Here is a 14,924-nt window from a genome sequence, read left to right on the forward strand (position 1 = left end):
TTGGCAAAGTAGGTCAGACCTGTTATACAATGGGGAATATTTTTTAGGAGCATAAATTCAATGAAATTGAGCCACACAAAGATGCATAAACAGGAATTTATAGGACTGACTACATCAGTACAGCGATACCGACGGACAAACTGTCATCTTGAACAGGTATGCTGCACACGCCTGTCATGGGTACTAATTGTTTGTGTTAAAGAAGGGATAAGATTTAGCGCCATAGACACAGAGTCTCCACATTTAAGTCCTTAAGTGTGTAATGGGGAGGAAAAAGACGAGATAGACATTCCGAGAACAGGGGGAGGTTTCCTGGGATCAGTCCTCGAACACTGGCATGGTGTTGCCCATGTGAGAGGCTTGTGGGGTTGTGTGCAGGACATCCAAACAAAGATAACGCTTATAAAAACAATGAAGATAAAATGACAGAAAATGGCATTGAGTGTAGATATACTGAAAATAAAAGAATTGTCTGGGTTACTATGCTGAATTTTTCATAGCATATTAATTTTAAAATTGTGACTGTGTGTACAAACCTGATCATCATTAACTAATGGAGGAGGGGAGTCAAGTTTATATTCAAGTTATTTATATTATAATATACACAGAACCAAAACCCCAAAGTGAAGCTATAAATTATTCAAATCAATAAGAAATTGATTCAGTAAGATTTATAAAGTGTTTGTGAGTTCATCATTAAAACTTTACATTCACTGCTGAATCATGACCAGACCTTCTGGTGAAAAGTACAAGCTTTTCTCTGGTGACATATATATTTTTATTTATTTTTTGCAAAGGCCACATCTTAAAATCCAATCAACAGCCATTGCATACATTTTTATTTTTCAATAATCAGTTACACTCAAATGTACATTGCAATACTGAAGAAAGTATATATTGCCACATCTGTTTCATTGCAACTTTGTAATGCATACTCTTTTTTCTGTTTCTGTATATTTATCTGAGCGTGTATGTTTTTGGACTATTGATTCATTATCTGACAACAGCCATTCATGTCAAAAAAGATGAATGGAATCTTGCATCTTTAAAAGTGGCATAGACAATAGACAGGCAAGGGACAAGGGTATGATGGAGGGGGGCAAAGAGGGGAGAATGTGAGATAGGCGTTTATCTCCACAACACTGAGACAGGCCACACTGTCTTATCAACCCACAATTTCAAGCTCTCCAAGTATGTTAACACTGTGGGTTCAGGCCAGCTGTCAGTGTGCTACATGTGTATGTAGGCTACTTACTGTTCTGATTTATGTGCAACACACTAGGTGTCAACTTTTTTCTAAAGCATGTAAAAAGTGCATTCTCATAAAGTAGTAATTTTTCTTTTGAACATTGGGGGTGTAAATTCATTTGGATTAGTTTTACAATTTTTTTATGAAGTTTTTTAAGCGACAAAGTGGTATTTGCGTAGCTGTGTATGGAGGGACAGAACTCGCTCTCAGATTTCATAAAAAAATAAAAATCTTAAAGGACTTCTGCCTATGATGTTTTCAACGTGATTGTGCAATCACTGGAGAGTGTCAAAGCAGCACAAGATGAACAATTTAGGTTTAAATTAGTAAATTCATAAAGTATATTCATTAATGATCGAAAGTCTCGCTAGATAAGATCCTATTCCTACATAGAGCCTGTGAAAAAAGCCTCTGCGTTTTGAAACTGCATTGATTTGAACCTTCATCATTTTGGTTGCCATAGACGTAAATGGTGTGCAAAAATATCCCGGAATGTTTTTCCTCAAAAAACGTATTTTCTTTTTGACTGAAGAAAGAAAGACGTGAACATCTTGGATGAGTTGGAAGTGAGTCAAATATCAGGAAATGTTCATTTTGAAGTGAACTAATCCTTTCATTTGTGTCCCGAAGATGAATGAATGCTTAAAGGTTTGGAACTCAGATATTTAAGTGATTTAGTCATACGTTTTGTTTATACTGTGTTTATTTCAGAAACCTTGGACTGGTCCACTAAGGTGATGTGATAAATGTGTACTGCAAAATAACTGTACAAAATATCTACTGAGGTTGAAGCAAAAACGTAGTCTGACTGACAAACAAAATGTCTATCAAACGTATCTCACTAGCCAGTTCTTTTTAGTAAATCAAAATATGCTTGGTGACCAGTGTGGCCCAATTAATTAACATATAACTATTCTGAGCTGGTTGTTTTTATTGAATCTAAATCATACAGCATGACCAGTGTGGCCTGAGTCTCAAGTGGAGGCAGGCACTCAGCCGGTATGTCCAATGGCAAAGCCCCCTCCCAAACACAACTCAAAAGAATGCAGTGGTGCTGTTGTCTGTGTGAAAGCAGCTACATCCCTCCATCCTATTGCAACAAACAAGCAAACAGCAAACTTGAAGAAAAGCAGAGAGTACGACAGCTTTGAGGGGGTGTCCTTGCATAGTTCAGTGACATGAGTTGCTCCAGAGCCATGCTAGACTTTAGTCAAGACTAACCCACCAGGCATCATTAGGAAGGGGTTATCAGTACCTTCTGCTCTAAATCTGCAATCAATTAATATCTAACCACATGATAAATGCTTTGACAAGCTCTTTGAGCTACTATTGGCCTTATCTGCTTATTTCATAATGAGTGAGACATCTTGAGTCAGATGTTATTCTGATACTCCCTCCCCCCGCTGCGTAGTTCATATCTTTACTATTAGAGAGATATCTAATCTTATAGTAGAATAGGAGATAGAAGACATCTCACATGACATCTTTGCAGGATGTGTCATGTGTTAAATGTGATCATCTTTAAGAAGAACCTGGTCAAAGGAAGAGGCTAATCTAATGAACCCTTTACTCAGCTGTTTAATCGCAGGGATACTGCAGGGCCAAGTGCAGCACGCCACAAGATTCCTTCAAGATAACCAAAAATTGGATTAATTGAGTAATATAATTTTGCCCATATAGCTTGGAATTTTGAACTATAATGACCGTTATGACTTGAAAAATGACACTTGGGCAGATAATGAAAGGAATATCAAATCTAGTTTTCATGAGATCTAGATCCTTCCTTTATTTCGGTTGAATTCAAAGAACTGTTTTACTACTAGCCTGAAGTAAAAGTACTGCTTCTCTGAAATGACATTCACTGGAAGACAACTTTACAGTTGCTTTTCAAAAAAAAGAGACAAAACATTTGCTTTAGTTTTTCCCCATAGGGTTAAGAGGGATGAGCACTTTCTGTATATGAAAAGACATTAAAAGGCAAATAAATAACTAAATTAATTATGTGCTCAGTGCTGCAATTTGATCTATTTTTGTGCAATGTTCTTAACTGAGACTATATTGACCATTACACCTGGATGTAGATTTAACCTCTCCTGATCGAACCGCCCGTTTCAAGCAGGACTCGAACCCGGGTCATGAGAGTTGGACACTCTAACAAGGCTAAAGGCTGCAACCTCTGCGTCAATCGCTAGAGCATCTCTTGAGGTCAGATGGGGTTTACTCACACAGCAAACTACTAGCTGGCCTCCGTTACATAGATACACTTCAGGCTGTGTTTGCCAATAATATTTAATTGACTACTTTAAATGAATAGAGACAGTGGAACATCCCTGAATCCTTTGGAGTAAATATATTTCCTACTGTAGTTTCACTAGCATGTCAACCTTGGGCTAACCCGGTCATCAGCATAGGCTGTGCCGGTCCACCAGCTAGATCAATCCAAATCCAGCAATAACCAGCATGGAAATTCATGCAAATCTTTTCAGTGGGGTGCAGTTAAGAAATAAAAAAAAAAAATGTTTAAAAATGTTTTGGCACATGGTGTTTACATGTGCATGCCAACGTACATAAAGTCAGAATACACAAAAAGTTATTATAAAGTGCACCTAGTGGAAAGTATAGTTTGTATTCCAAACCATGGAAAACTAGTATAAAGTGACATTATGTCGCAGTGTTCAGGAGGACAGGCAGATTTGACCAACAGGCTAATTAAATATGTTAACATGCCAAAACAGATATCTCTGAAGCAGCACAGGCCAAATCGGAACCTGGCTGTCCAGTGCTGGGGGGAATGAGGGCGTACACTGCTCTGCTGTTATTCTGCTATAGGAGCTGAACCTGCTGGAAACAAACCGAAGGCCATTATGCTGCTGTGATTTTGTTTCATAGCATCCCATTTTTCTCAGTCACTCAGTCATTTCTCTTTCTCTCTGTTTTGGGTGTATTTCAATAGACTGGGATTAGAAGAGTAAATAAATAAAATTAGACCTACAAATAGAAACATTGTACACAGAACACAATCAAAGACAAAAACAAAAACAAAAACACAATCAAAGACAAAAACTCATAGAACATGGACACAAACACATGCGCACATAACAAATTGACTGTCTGGCACCCTGTGGAACACTTAAAACAACATCTCCAAAAAGCACTGGAAAAATCTATATTGGGGCTATTTCTGTTCCTATCACATTAGGCTCTTATTGGCCAACAGTAACCCATCACATGTCGTTACCATTACAACATAGCAAAGTTGCATCCAAAACTTTTCTCAGGATTTATTGTTTTATAGCAATTTGCTTAAATAAAACAGTATGGTCAATTGTTTGTTCTAGAACAATCATCTGTCATTGACATGCTAATGAACTGATCACATAATGATTAGGCGGGACCGTAGCACAGTGACACTGCAAGATGCCAGTACACACCCTGCCATTCTAATGCCAATTAACTCAACATAAAACTGACATTGACATTAATTCAGTTAGGTTAAGTAGCTTTTATAAACATGCCTTAGAAAAAAAACATTCCTGGTGTGCATCTTGAGACAAAACAATGCACTGGCATATTTTAACATAAGTAAGAGCATGTTGCTGTCAGTTAAAAAATCTCAAACATTTTAGTCCGCTAGGTTTGTCTCTGAAACTGGGGGATAATGTACTTGAGGAAAAATAAAAAGTATAGACCTTTAATTGTACTTAAGTATTGAAACAAATATGATGGTTGGCTTCAGAAATTGACTCTCATTAAAGTAACTGTAATGCACTTTTTATTTCACCTCAAATAGACTTTTTAGTCATAAAAAAGCTGGCAAATTTTTTTCAAAGTCTGAATAAAATTGAGGAGTAAAGGGTATGTTTTTCATCTCTTGTATATGTAATTAAGTAAAAGTTAATGTGTGTAATGTGTGTTAATGTGTGTTTGTTTGACAGTAAACAGGTTTGCTGAACACTCCCTGATTACAATTACAGTAATGAAGTGCAATTACTCAAGTATTGTCCACCCTGATACTTAACATTTTTTGGAACCCGAAGTCACAAATGGATGTTTAATAATTTAAAACAGACCTCTTTTTTTTTTTATTGCTTTAAAAGCTTGTGCATTATGCCACATGGTTTGATATTGTTAGATCATGCAATGACTTTTTTATAAATGAGAAACAGAAAGCTTCATTTGAAACAAATAAAGCAATCTGTGTTGGATGACAGTCATACAGTGAGCTACATTGTGCCTTTGTACAAGGGAGTCTTCTTATGTTTTGTGCTTCTTGGGAGGAATTACAGCAGGAGCTTTTGTGGGTGTACTGCATAAAATGCCACACCAGCCACTCCCTGCTCTACAGGGTTTTCCTCATGATTCATTTTGTGTGTTGGCTTACTATTATATGCTTTTTATGGGATCACAGAGCAAGTTGGGTGTGCTATTTTGGAACGTGGTTTTCAGGCACTGCCGGGACAACGGGTCAAGTTGCGTTGCATCTACTAAATAAAGAGGAAAGGATTAGTTCATGTGTTTCTGTCTGTGTTTCACTGTGTGTGTTCCTGCACTCTGTAAATCAGAAACTGTATTGTGACATCATCACAAAATTAGGCAAAATAAAGAATGTCAAACAAGATGGAGATGTCATGATATAGCTGGGTTTTTAGAGTTCAGATTTGCTATCACACACATACACTTTGATACAGTACATACAGTAGATCATAAGCATGCTAAAAGGGCTGCTTAATTCTCATTTAATGAACACATACCCAAGAGAGCCTTATGAAAATGTTTTGCACTGCTGTAACTTTTGGGCTCAGGAAGTTATGTGAGATATGTGAACTCAAACAGCCAAGGAAACATGGATATTTACTGAAGCCACAGTGTCTTCATCCAAAAACAGCTGCTATGTGATTTCATAAACATGAAAATATGCTGCACTGACTGGATCAGGCAAAGTCAAAAAACTGTCTGTCTGTTCCTTAACATGCAAGCAGTCAGTAACAAACAAACAAACGCACACGCACACGCACACACACACACACACACACACACACACACACACACACACACACACACACACACACACACACACGGTTGACTATTTTTTGGGGGACTCTTCATAGGCGTAAATTTTATGTCCCCCTACACTCACTGCCCCTGCCCCTAAACCCATCACAGGAAACATTCTGCATTTTTACTTTCTCAAAAAAACTCATGTATGATTAATAAGCCTTTTGAAATGTGGGGACGGAACGCTGGCTGGTTCCCACAATGTAGGTGATCTCAGGTTTTACTATCCTTATGGGGACATTTGGTCCTCACAACGTAATATAAAAAAGGGCACACACACACACACACACACACACACACACACACACACACACACACACACACACACACACACACACACACACACACACACACACACACACACACACACACACACACACACACACACTTATTCTTTGCAAATCATTTAGATTACACTCAGAACTTGCACATACAGTCTGTCAGATTGCACCAGCAAATTACTACCCACATTACATCTTAGTAAATCAGGGCCCAAAGGTCCAAAACCACTTTTAGAACACAGGCTGCACTTAAATGATCATATTGATTTTGTAAAACTAATGACAACAATTTCTGCTGACAGGGTTTTTTAAATTAATACTTTTCTGGAAATACAACACTGTCATTAGCAAGAATACATTCAGTCTATTTTATTCTCAGAAATATACTTTATGTACTTCTCTGAAATATACTTAAAATTGATCTTAAGTATACTTGACTTATACTGACAGAAAGGTATACGTATATTTGCACTATGCTCAATCTTTTGATGGAGATTATTTAAAAGTATAATTAAGTATACTTGGCTTGTAGTTGTGTTTGCTCTTTTGGTTGAGTAGCCTATTAAATACTTCTTTCACAGTTGTACAGTCTTATAAACTTACATTGTTTGAAAATATTGATTTATAAAGAAAACAGTTCCTAATTCTGAGTATTTTTGTGTAATCCACTGGTAGCGTTCATAGGAATTTACTTCAAATCTACTTAAGCTATTTCAAGCTTAACAATGGTAGGAAAATAGTAGTATACTTAGTGCAAATGTAATATATAAAAAGTAATCTGATAGCATAAAAACTTTAATTATATTTGCAGTATAAAACAAGTAGTTTACAAAGAGTATACTTCTAAGTGTACTTTCATAAACTAAAGAAATGTGCTACAAGTATGCAAGTAAACTATAAGTATACCTTCAATTGTATAGTGTGTACTCAGTTTACTACTTTTACACAATGTATATTTTAAAGTATACTTTTATTCACTAAAAAGTGGGCCAATTTAGTTTAAAGTAGTATTGTAATAGTACACTTGCAAGTGTACATTGATATTAGTATACTTACAAAAAGTTAAATATACTTGAACTTTACTTAAGTATACGCAGTAAAAATTTACTTGAAGTATACTTTTTAAGGGTAGGTATGAAAAATACACACTTTGTCAAATTTAAAACAGGTCTGTCATGAATAACTTAGTCTAACTTCAGGAGGCAATGACTCCTGTAGTGACAAGCAGTCTTGGGTGACTGAGTTCATGCTCCCCGAAAGTGTGTCAATAGTTGTGCAATGTGCAACCCTATCTGCAATCTCCATTGATCTCAAAGCATACACACGAGAACAAACTAATGGAGAGTGGGAGAGGGAATCAGGACTAGGACAGGGAGGAGACAGGGTGAAAAAGGGGCAGCCATTGGACCTTATCACTGAGCAATTCCTGCATAACACCTGCCTGTCATCACGTCTCTCAGCACTGCCCCTCATGTACTGTGTGTCTGTGTGCACGAAACATGCACTGAAGGTTTCACAAGGAAAGCAGTTGGGGACAATTTTTAAATGGTTCTGGAGATAAAAATTTTTTTTTATAATCCATTTGATACTTACAGGGACAAGAGTGACAAAGAGTGAAACAAAAGTAAAAAAAGACGTTCACTCACAAAAATGGCAAACACTGCCTATGACTGGCCCAGTGGCCCTACCTCCATCACAGAGGATGTAACAAGTACCTAGTAAACTTGATACATAGGTAAAGCTGATATTTATCAATTCTTAGTTTAGATGTGTAAAAAACTTTGATAGAACATTTTTGATGACAGCGTCTATACTCAGTTCCAGCCATTTTTCCAGTATTTTCTGTGTAACCTGCCGGAGCACTACCGGTATTTAAATTCATCATTTGGCTCAGCGTTTGTGTATCTCAAACAGAAAAGCACATTGCTAGCAATGCCAGGGTCATGGGTTTGATTCCCAGAGAATTGATTAACTAAAAAATATGTAATATAAAATGTAAGTGGCTTTGGTCTTCCAAATGTATAAATATAGGTAATCTTAAAACTAAATCTGCTGGTCACTGTAGATGTCGGTCAGATGGTCTCTTCCTGTCTAAGTGGGTGGTTCTTGGCCAGAATAAGTGGCCAAAAGTCCACTTATTCTCCACATATTCTGAAGGCTTACATATTGTTTTTCTAACATTCCTTCTAAATTTTCTTCCTACCTCCCATGCTGTATCATAGTTGCTGTTATAAGATATAAAAGAAGCTGTTTTGCTGTCTTTCATTCTCGCTCTCCTTTTCAAATGCTTTTTTTTTGTCTTTTTGTATGCAGCTGCGCCTCATTCAGCCGCAATCCTTTTCCCTGCAACCCCTTGTGAGTCTTCCCAAGAATCTACTCTCTTCTCCCATTCCCTCTCCCACTCTTTTCTCTTGCTATCGGCCCGCTGTCCTGGCCTCAACTTTCTTTGCACACGGACTCTCCCCTTTCAAAAACAACTGCGAGAGCAGCCAAAAGCGCAGAGGGAGACAGAGCACTACAATGACCGTCTCTCTAAACTACATTGCTCCAGCACAGACGGACATCATGTGCTTTGGGGAAAAGATGCATGTTTGTTTTCCCCCATGTTTGTATATGCATGTGTGCAGAGGTCAGCTGCTGACCGTCGCCAAGAATGAACAGCACTTGTCTGTGTAATGTCGTGTGTGCATTCAGCATACGGAATCCCATGTATGTGCATGTGCATGCTTCACTCATCATGTCCTGTGTTGTGACATGTCCATCTATCTGCACACAGGAATTTCTACCTTTCTATGTATTCCTACTTGGATCTGGATGGCACTTTTCCCCGGTGGAGTAAGTGGAATGCGGTACGCCCCCTCCCTCTTTTTGTATCAGGCTATAGGGAGTGCAAGACCAAGTTAAAGATGTTGCTCAATACACTGGCCCCAGGTCTTATATAGTTCCCAGCTGCGTGGAGCTGGCCAGCTCCTTGGTGCTCGAGAGGCCTGGAATGTTTGGAGTGCAAGCATGCTGGAAAGCTCAAGTCCCCAACAACAATCTCGCTTGGAGAGAGAGAGAGAGAGAGAGAGAGAGAGAGAGAGAGAGAGAGAGAGAGAGAGAGAGAGAGAGAGAGAGAGAGAGAGAGAGGAGAGAGAGAGAGAGAAGAGAGAGAGAGAGAGAGAGAGAGAGAGAGAGAGAGAGAGAGACAGAGAGACAGAGAGACAGAGAAACAGAGAGAAAGAAAGAAAGAAAGAAAGAAAGAAAGAAAGAAAGAAAGAAAGAAAGAAAGAAAGAAAGAAAGAAAGAAAGAAAGAAAGAAAGAAAGAAAGAAAGAAAGAAAGGGTGGGAACATGTTCCACAAACTGCCTCACCCAAAAAAAACAATGGTTTTAGTTCCATGGCAGATAACAAACGGGTGGAAATATGTAATTGTGCCTTTAACTGTCTTTAACTGCCAGTAATCATGCAGTTACTGTTCTCATTTTGTGTCCAAACAACATGATCAGCCTCAAACCTTCAGATATGAATCAGAGTTTAAACATTTATCATGGCGAGTTCCATTCACTCAGTCTTAGATATGCATCATAGGTAATAGGTTACTAATTCATAAAGTGAAATAGAATTTCCTTCTGTAACTGGTCTTGTATCTTTTTAAATATAAATAGGTGTTTCCCACAATAAGTATCATTTTTAGCTATTATATGTTTAATATTAATACAGCAGTGAGTGTGCGGTGTGGATTATGAACGGACAGTCAGTGTTTACTCAGCTGTGAGGAATCTTCAAAATGTATGTGGATAAATGTGGAAGCTATAAATCCATTAATTAAAGTGCCATGTAGCCTACATCCATTCGGAAGAGAAGGACTGAGACTTCTGTAACTGTAAACGTCTACCTGACGTTTTTATTTCCTGTAATTATGTGTTCCTCTACCTGACGAGTTTTCACCCTTTACAGTGCCAATGACTTCTAGCCGGACTCTTATCTAACCCATGGACTTTTACATTAACTTTGATTAAAAAAACATTTAACCGAAAATGTTAATTAGCTAGTTAGGCTGTCATGACCCACTGACCCCTTTGAGTATAAGACACCTACACGAATCCTGAACCCATATAGATTACACAAGTGACTCACAGAATTTGTGTGTCTGTTTACAAAACACTGTCTGACCATACATCAAAACTTACTGAGTAGCCTATTTAGACAGCATTAATGGGCATCAGCAATATTTTGGCACAAGAACACTCGGTAATATGGTCTAGTCATCTGAGCAGTTTTAAAGACACAGCCCTAGTATGACAACCGATGAACAATCCTCATAGAGGACAGTACTCAAATGAATTACTAAAATGTAAACATTTTGCAAATAATTCACTTATTCACGTTTTTTGTTTTTTTGTTATGTTATTTACAGCTTTTTTTGCATTTTTTCATTAACTTGTCATAATAACTTGTCTTAAATTATATTCAAATTGTCTGTGTTTTCAGCCATTTTCTCTATTATTTAGTAATTTCATGTGGTTGAAAAGTGCTATGAACAATGCAGTATGCCACTTGGCACCACTTTGATTTTTCATTTAAAAATTAAACAATTAAAATGAATTTTAGAACAATTGTAACAGGCTTCAATGTTTGCAAGTGAGTCTTGCCATCGTTACACTGACATCAGCCACGACCAGATGACATTACATTTTAAAAACTGAGAAAAAAAAAATCCAACCGAATGCACATATGGACTAAACACATGATCACTCTTAACAGTACAGGCGACTAAACTCTAAACATGATGTCAAAGAACAAAGTTTTGTTTTTGTAACAAAAAATAAAATAAAAACCTTACCTTTAATGTGATTTCGTCTCGTGAATCTTTCGGGCTGCGCCGCACGCGCGTCAGTAAAGTGCTCAAAACCGTGCAGTTCTGTGTCCTTCTTCCATAAAGATAAAAGAAAGAGGAGTTAGTCATTGAGCTGGAAAAGCCCAAAACTCTTGGGAGGGACAGTATGCAGACCAACAATTCTGAGATCCTGTAACGAAGTGGCTTCGGTTCGAGTCTCTCCCAGACAGACCAGACGAGGAGTGCTCGCGTGGTGCTGATGCGAGTTTTTTCTGTCTCGCCCTTTTAATTCTGTCACGCCTTTGACAAGAGATTCGCACAATTATCTCTATACTTTGCCACAACTCTGTAGGAATGCACTTCGGGATATCCAGTCATAGCAACGCACATCAAAAACACACAAAAAAGACCAAACAAAGCAGCACCATTAATTTTGGGGTTAATGAACCCCGCGAAACCAAAAGTCGCTGTGAATCGCGTGAGACCATTAGCGTGACAACAAGGAATGTAACTTTTTTTATTATTCAGTCCGTAAACGTGTCCAGGGGGTCTATGAGCGGCCAATTAAACTACATTCCTGCTATTCCTTTGTCTCCCCTGTCCCATCCTCCCTCCCTGTAACATGTGAACTGCCCCTGCATGTCTGTCACAGTCGCGTGCTCACCGTATCGCCTTCAGTCGCCTTTTGCCCCTAATGCCCGAGTCAGTCTCGCTCGGGCTGCAGTCATATGTTTCCCACTTGCTTGTCCTGTGAAGTCCACCGCCGAACGCTAGTGCCTATTAACAGCGTGACGACACGCACACTGACAGCACAGCGCCACTCCCATCCATTCATAAAGTGGAGCGCGAGCGCTTCTGCTACAGCTCGCGCTACAGCGCGTGGACAGTCCAAGGCGCGTTTTGTGTCGCCACTCAAAGGCTGAAATTGTGCAAGAGACTGAATGGAAAGTGTGTTTTAATTTGTTCTAAACATAGATTGGTTATATTTAGCTAAACGCTCATAGGTTCACAGTATTGTGATTAAGGAAATGCTATTAATAATAAGGTAAACATTATGAATTTATTTCCATATAATCAGTGACTTCCTCTCAAGGGATGCATAAAGGTAAATGTTTTCATTACAAGAACAAAATAAATAAAAGGAATGTAAATATTTAAAATATAAATATAATTGTTATTATCAAAATATGAAATAGAGGATAAGCAAAACATTGCGAAGGATGTAATTTCACTCATAACTCTAAATTTATAGGTTTTTTTTTTTCTTTGAATATTGATGGACTTAATGTCATACACAGAAAGTATTACAATGGCTTGCCACACTTCCCAATTTACTCTGCTGACTATAGGCAGTGCCTCCTGTCCTTCAGTAAAGATGTGATGTTCCATTATAAGGCAATCGTTGTACAGCAAATCATATATATATATATATATATATATAAATATATATATATATATATATATATATATATATATATATATATATATATATATATATATATATATATATATATATATATATATATATGATTTGCTGTACAACGATTGCCTTATATATATATATGTGCAAACTGACAGGGATATTTATTAGCAATACCTTTTGTGTCTTTTTTATCTTTCACCAAAAAGTTGCTTTCAGTACTGACATATACAGACCCACAGGGGACACGCTCACCGGTGAGCATAAAGCATGTTAAACTGTGCAGTAGTGTGGATGGCTCTGCTGGACTTGTCAGGATGCTTCACGTATGGCCTACCAGTGACACGCATGCAGCTCCATCTCATTACAAACACACCTGGGGCACATTCAGCAGGGTTCGTTATTCTAGGACATTACAGCAAATTTCAGCGAACAAATTTGACTTTCACATAAGCCTGAGAATGATCCATTCTTAAGCAAAACGTATAAACACATGGGGAAATATTTGGTCATCAATACAAAATGTTAAACAGTGGCATACACTCTTAAAAACAAAGGCTCTTAAAGGGGGGGTGAAATGCTGTTTCATGCATACTGATCTTTTTACACTGTTAAAGACTTGGATTCCCATACTAAACATAGACAAAGTTTCAAAAGTTAAGGTGGACGTTTGATGGGAGTATTTCTTTGTCAAAAATGCTACTTCCGGTTAGTCATAAGTTTCGGCGAGTTTTTTTCGATCATGGGTCCACTTGACGTTAAAAGGTCGGAATTTCCTTGTATGGGCCGTACGGGCAATTCTACCGGAAGAGCGTGAGAGAGAGAGAGGGAGAGAGCGAAAGCAACAGGGTACGCCCATCAAAGCGCTGGCTCGTAGGCTGCGCTGCACAGGTGATGTGACATCAAGAAATTAACAATGTCACCAAAAAAGTGCGTTTTTGGTTGCCAGACCAAGACAGCCCTGTACAGATTGCCAAAAAACCCTGCGTTAAGGCAACAGTGTTTGGAATTTGCTTTTCCGGATCAGCAACTGAGTTCCGCAAAGGTTTATGTCTGTTCACTGAATTTCGGTGCAAACTGTCTCATAAACAAGGCCCAGTTCGACGCCGGATTTTACGATCGCCTAATGCTGAAGGATGGAGCAGTCCCAACGATAAAGGTCCCAACGTTAGAACCGCAGGCGGTGAGTAAGACTGCTTCAAATGTCTGTGTTTTTGCCTATGCCCATCAAGTAGCCCAAACATGATCACGTATAGTTGATCAATGGAGCATGCGATGTTTAGTGCGTGTACATTTGTTTAGCTGGCCACTATATGTGTAACTTTATGTTTGTGTATTGTAAAAGCACTCCAAACAACAATACACAAAGAGTGGGGAAATATGTTGAACTAAATAAGTACGCTTCTTCATTCAAATGCGCTACTATTCCATGTCTTTCTATGTAAACACTAGCCTGCCATGCAAAACCAGTCCGCTTACTACAACTGTCTACACAAACCACGCGTAAACACACACACACACACACACACACACACACACACACACACACACACACACACACACACACACACACACGTGCACAACTGCACTTCCCACATGTACACCTTCAAAGACAAAAATACGACGATATAATTCAAGTATAAATATGTAAATAACACAAGCCGCTAAGCATATTATATAGTTAGTGTATAACTTGTACCACATAGAGACGTCCTGCTCTAGTCGTTTTTGCTGCTGCTCCTGTTCAACTGCAGCCTCTGGGTCTGATTCCGGATCATAGATGTATGGCTGTATCTGATTAAAAGCCATATTTTTATTTTGAATAAAGTTTTTTCCCGCTGTTAGGGATGACACAGCTTTACGACGCACTCAACACAATAACAGCGGTGCGCACTCGTCATTATTTAGCTCCGCTCACACGATACGCCCCCACCCGCTCGGCTTTTTTCGGAAAGACTCGGAACAGCGCATCTTTCTTATATAATTATAAAAAAAATAAAGACTTTTCGGAGATATGCAGGATGCAATGCTACTCTATAGGTACTCAAGATTGACATGACACTGACTGAAACTGAGTGTTTCACCCCCCCTTTAATGGTT

General features: G+C 38.4%; 1 protein-coding gene across 5 annotated transcripts in view; it reads right to left on the reverse strand.

Annotated features, from left to right (window-relative positions):
- The window catches only part of rhobtb4 (Rho related BTB domain containing 4), a 47,818-nt gene extending 35,611 nt beyond the window's left edge, over positions 1-12,207 (reverse strand). Inside the window, exons 1-2 of one of the 5 annotated variants that reach the window (XM_067438309.1) lie at positions 12,069-12,207; positions 11,411-11,495 (exon numbers count right to left, since the gene is read on the reverse strand). The gene's annotated coding sequence lies outside the window, so the exon portion shown is untranslated. Of the gene's footprint in view, positions 1-11,410; positions 11,964-12,068 lie in introns of those variants that run through there. The other 4 variants (XM_067438310.1, XM_067438311.1, XM_067438312.1 and 1 more) reach the window with 4 other exon arrangements.
- Between the last annotated feature and the right edge of the window lie 2,717 nt (positions 12,208-14,924).

The sequence above is a fragment of the Pseudorasbora parva genome, chromosome 3 (assembly GCF_024679245.1).
Source record: "Pseudorasbora parva isolate DD20220531a chromosome 3, ASM2467924v1, whole genome shotgun sequence".
Classification (NCBI taxonomy): Eukaryota; Metazoa; Chordata; class Actinopteri; order Cypriniformes; family Gobionidae; genus Pseudorasbora; species Pseudorasbora parva.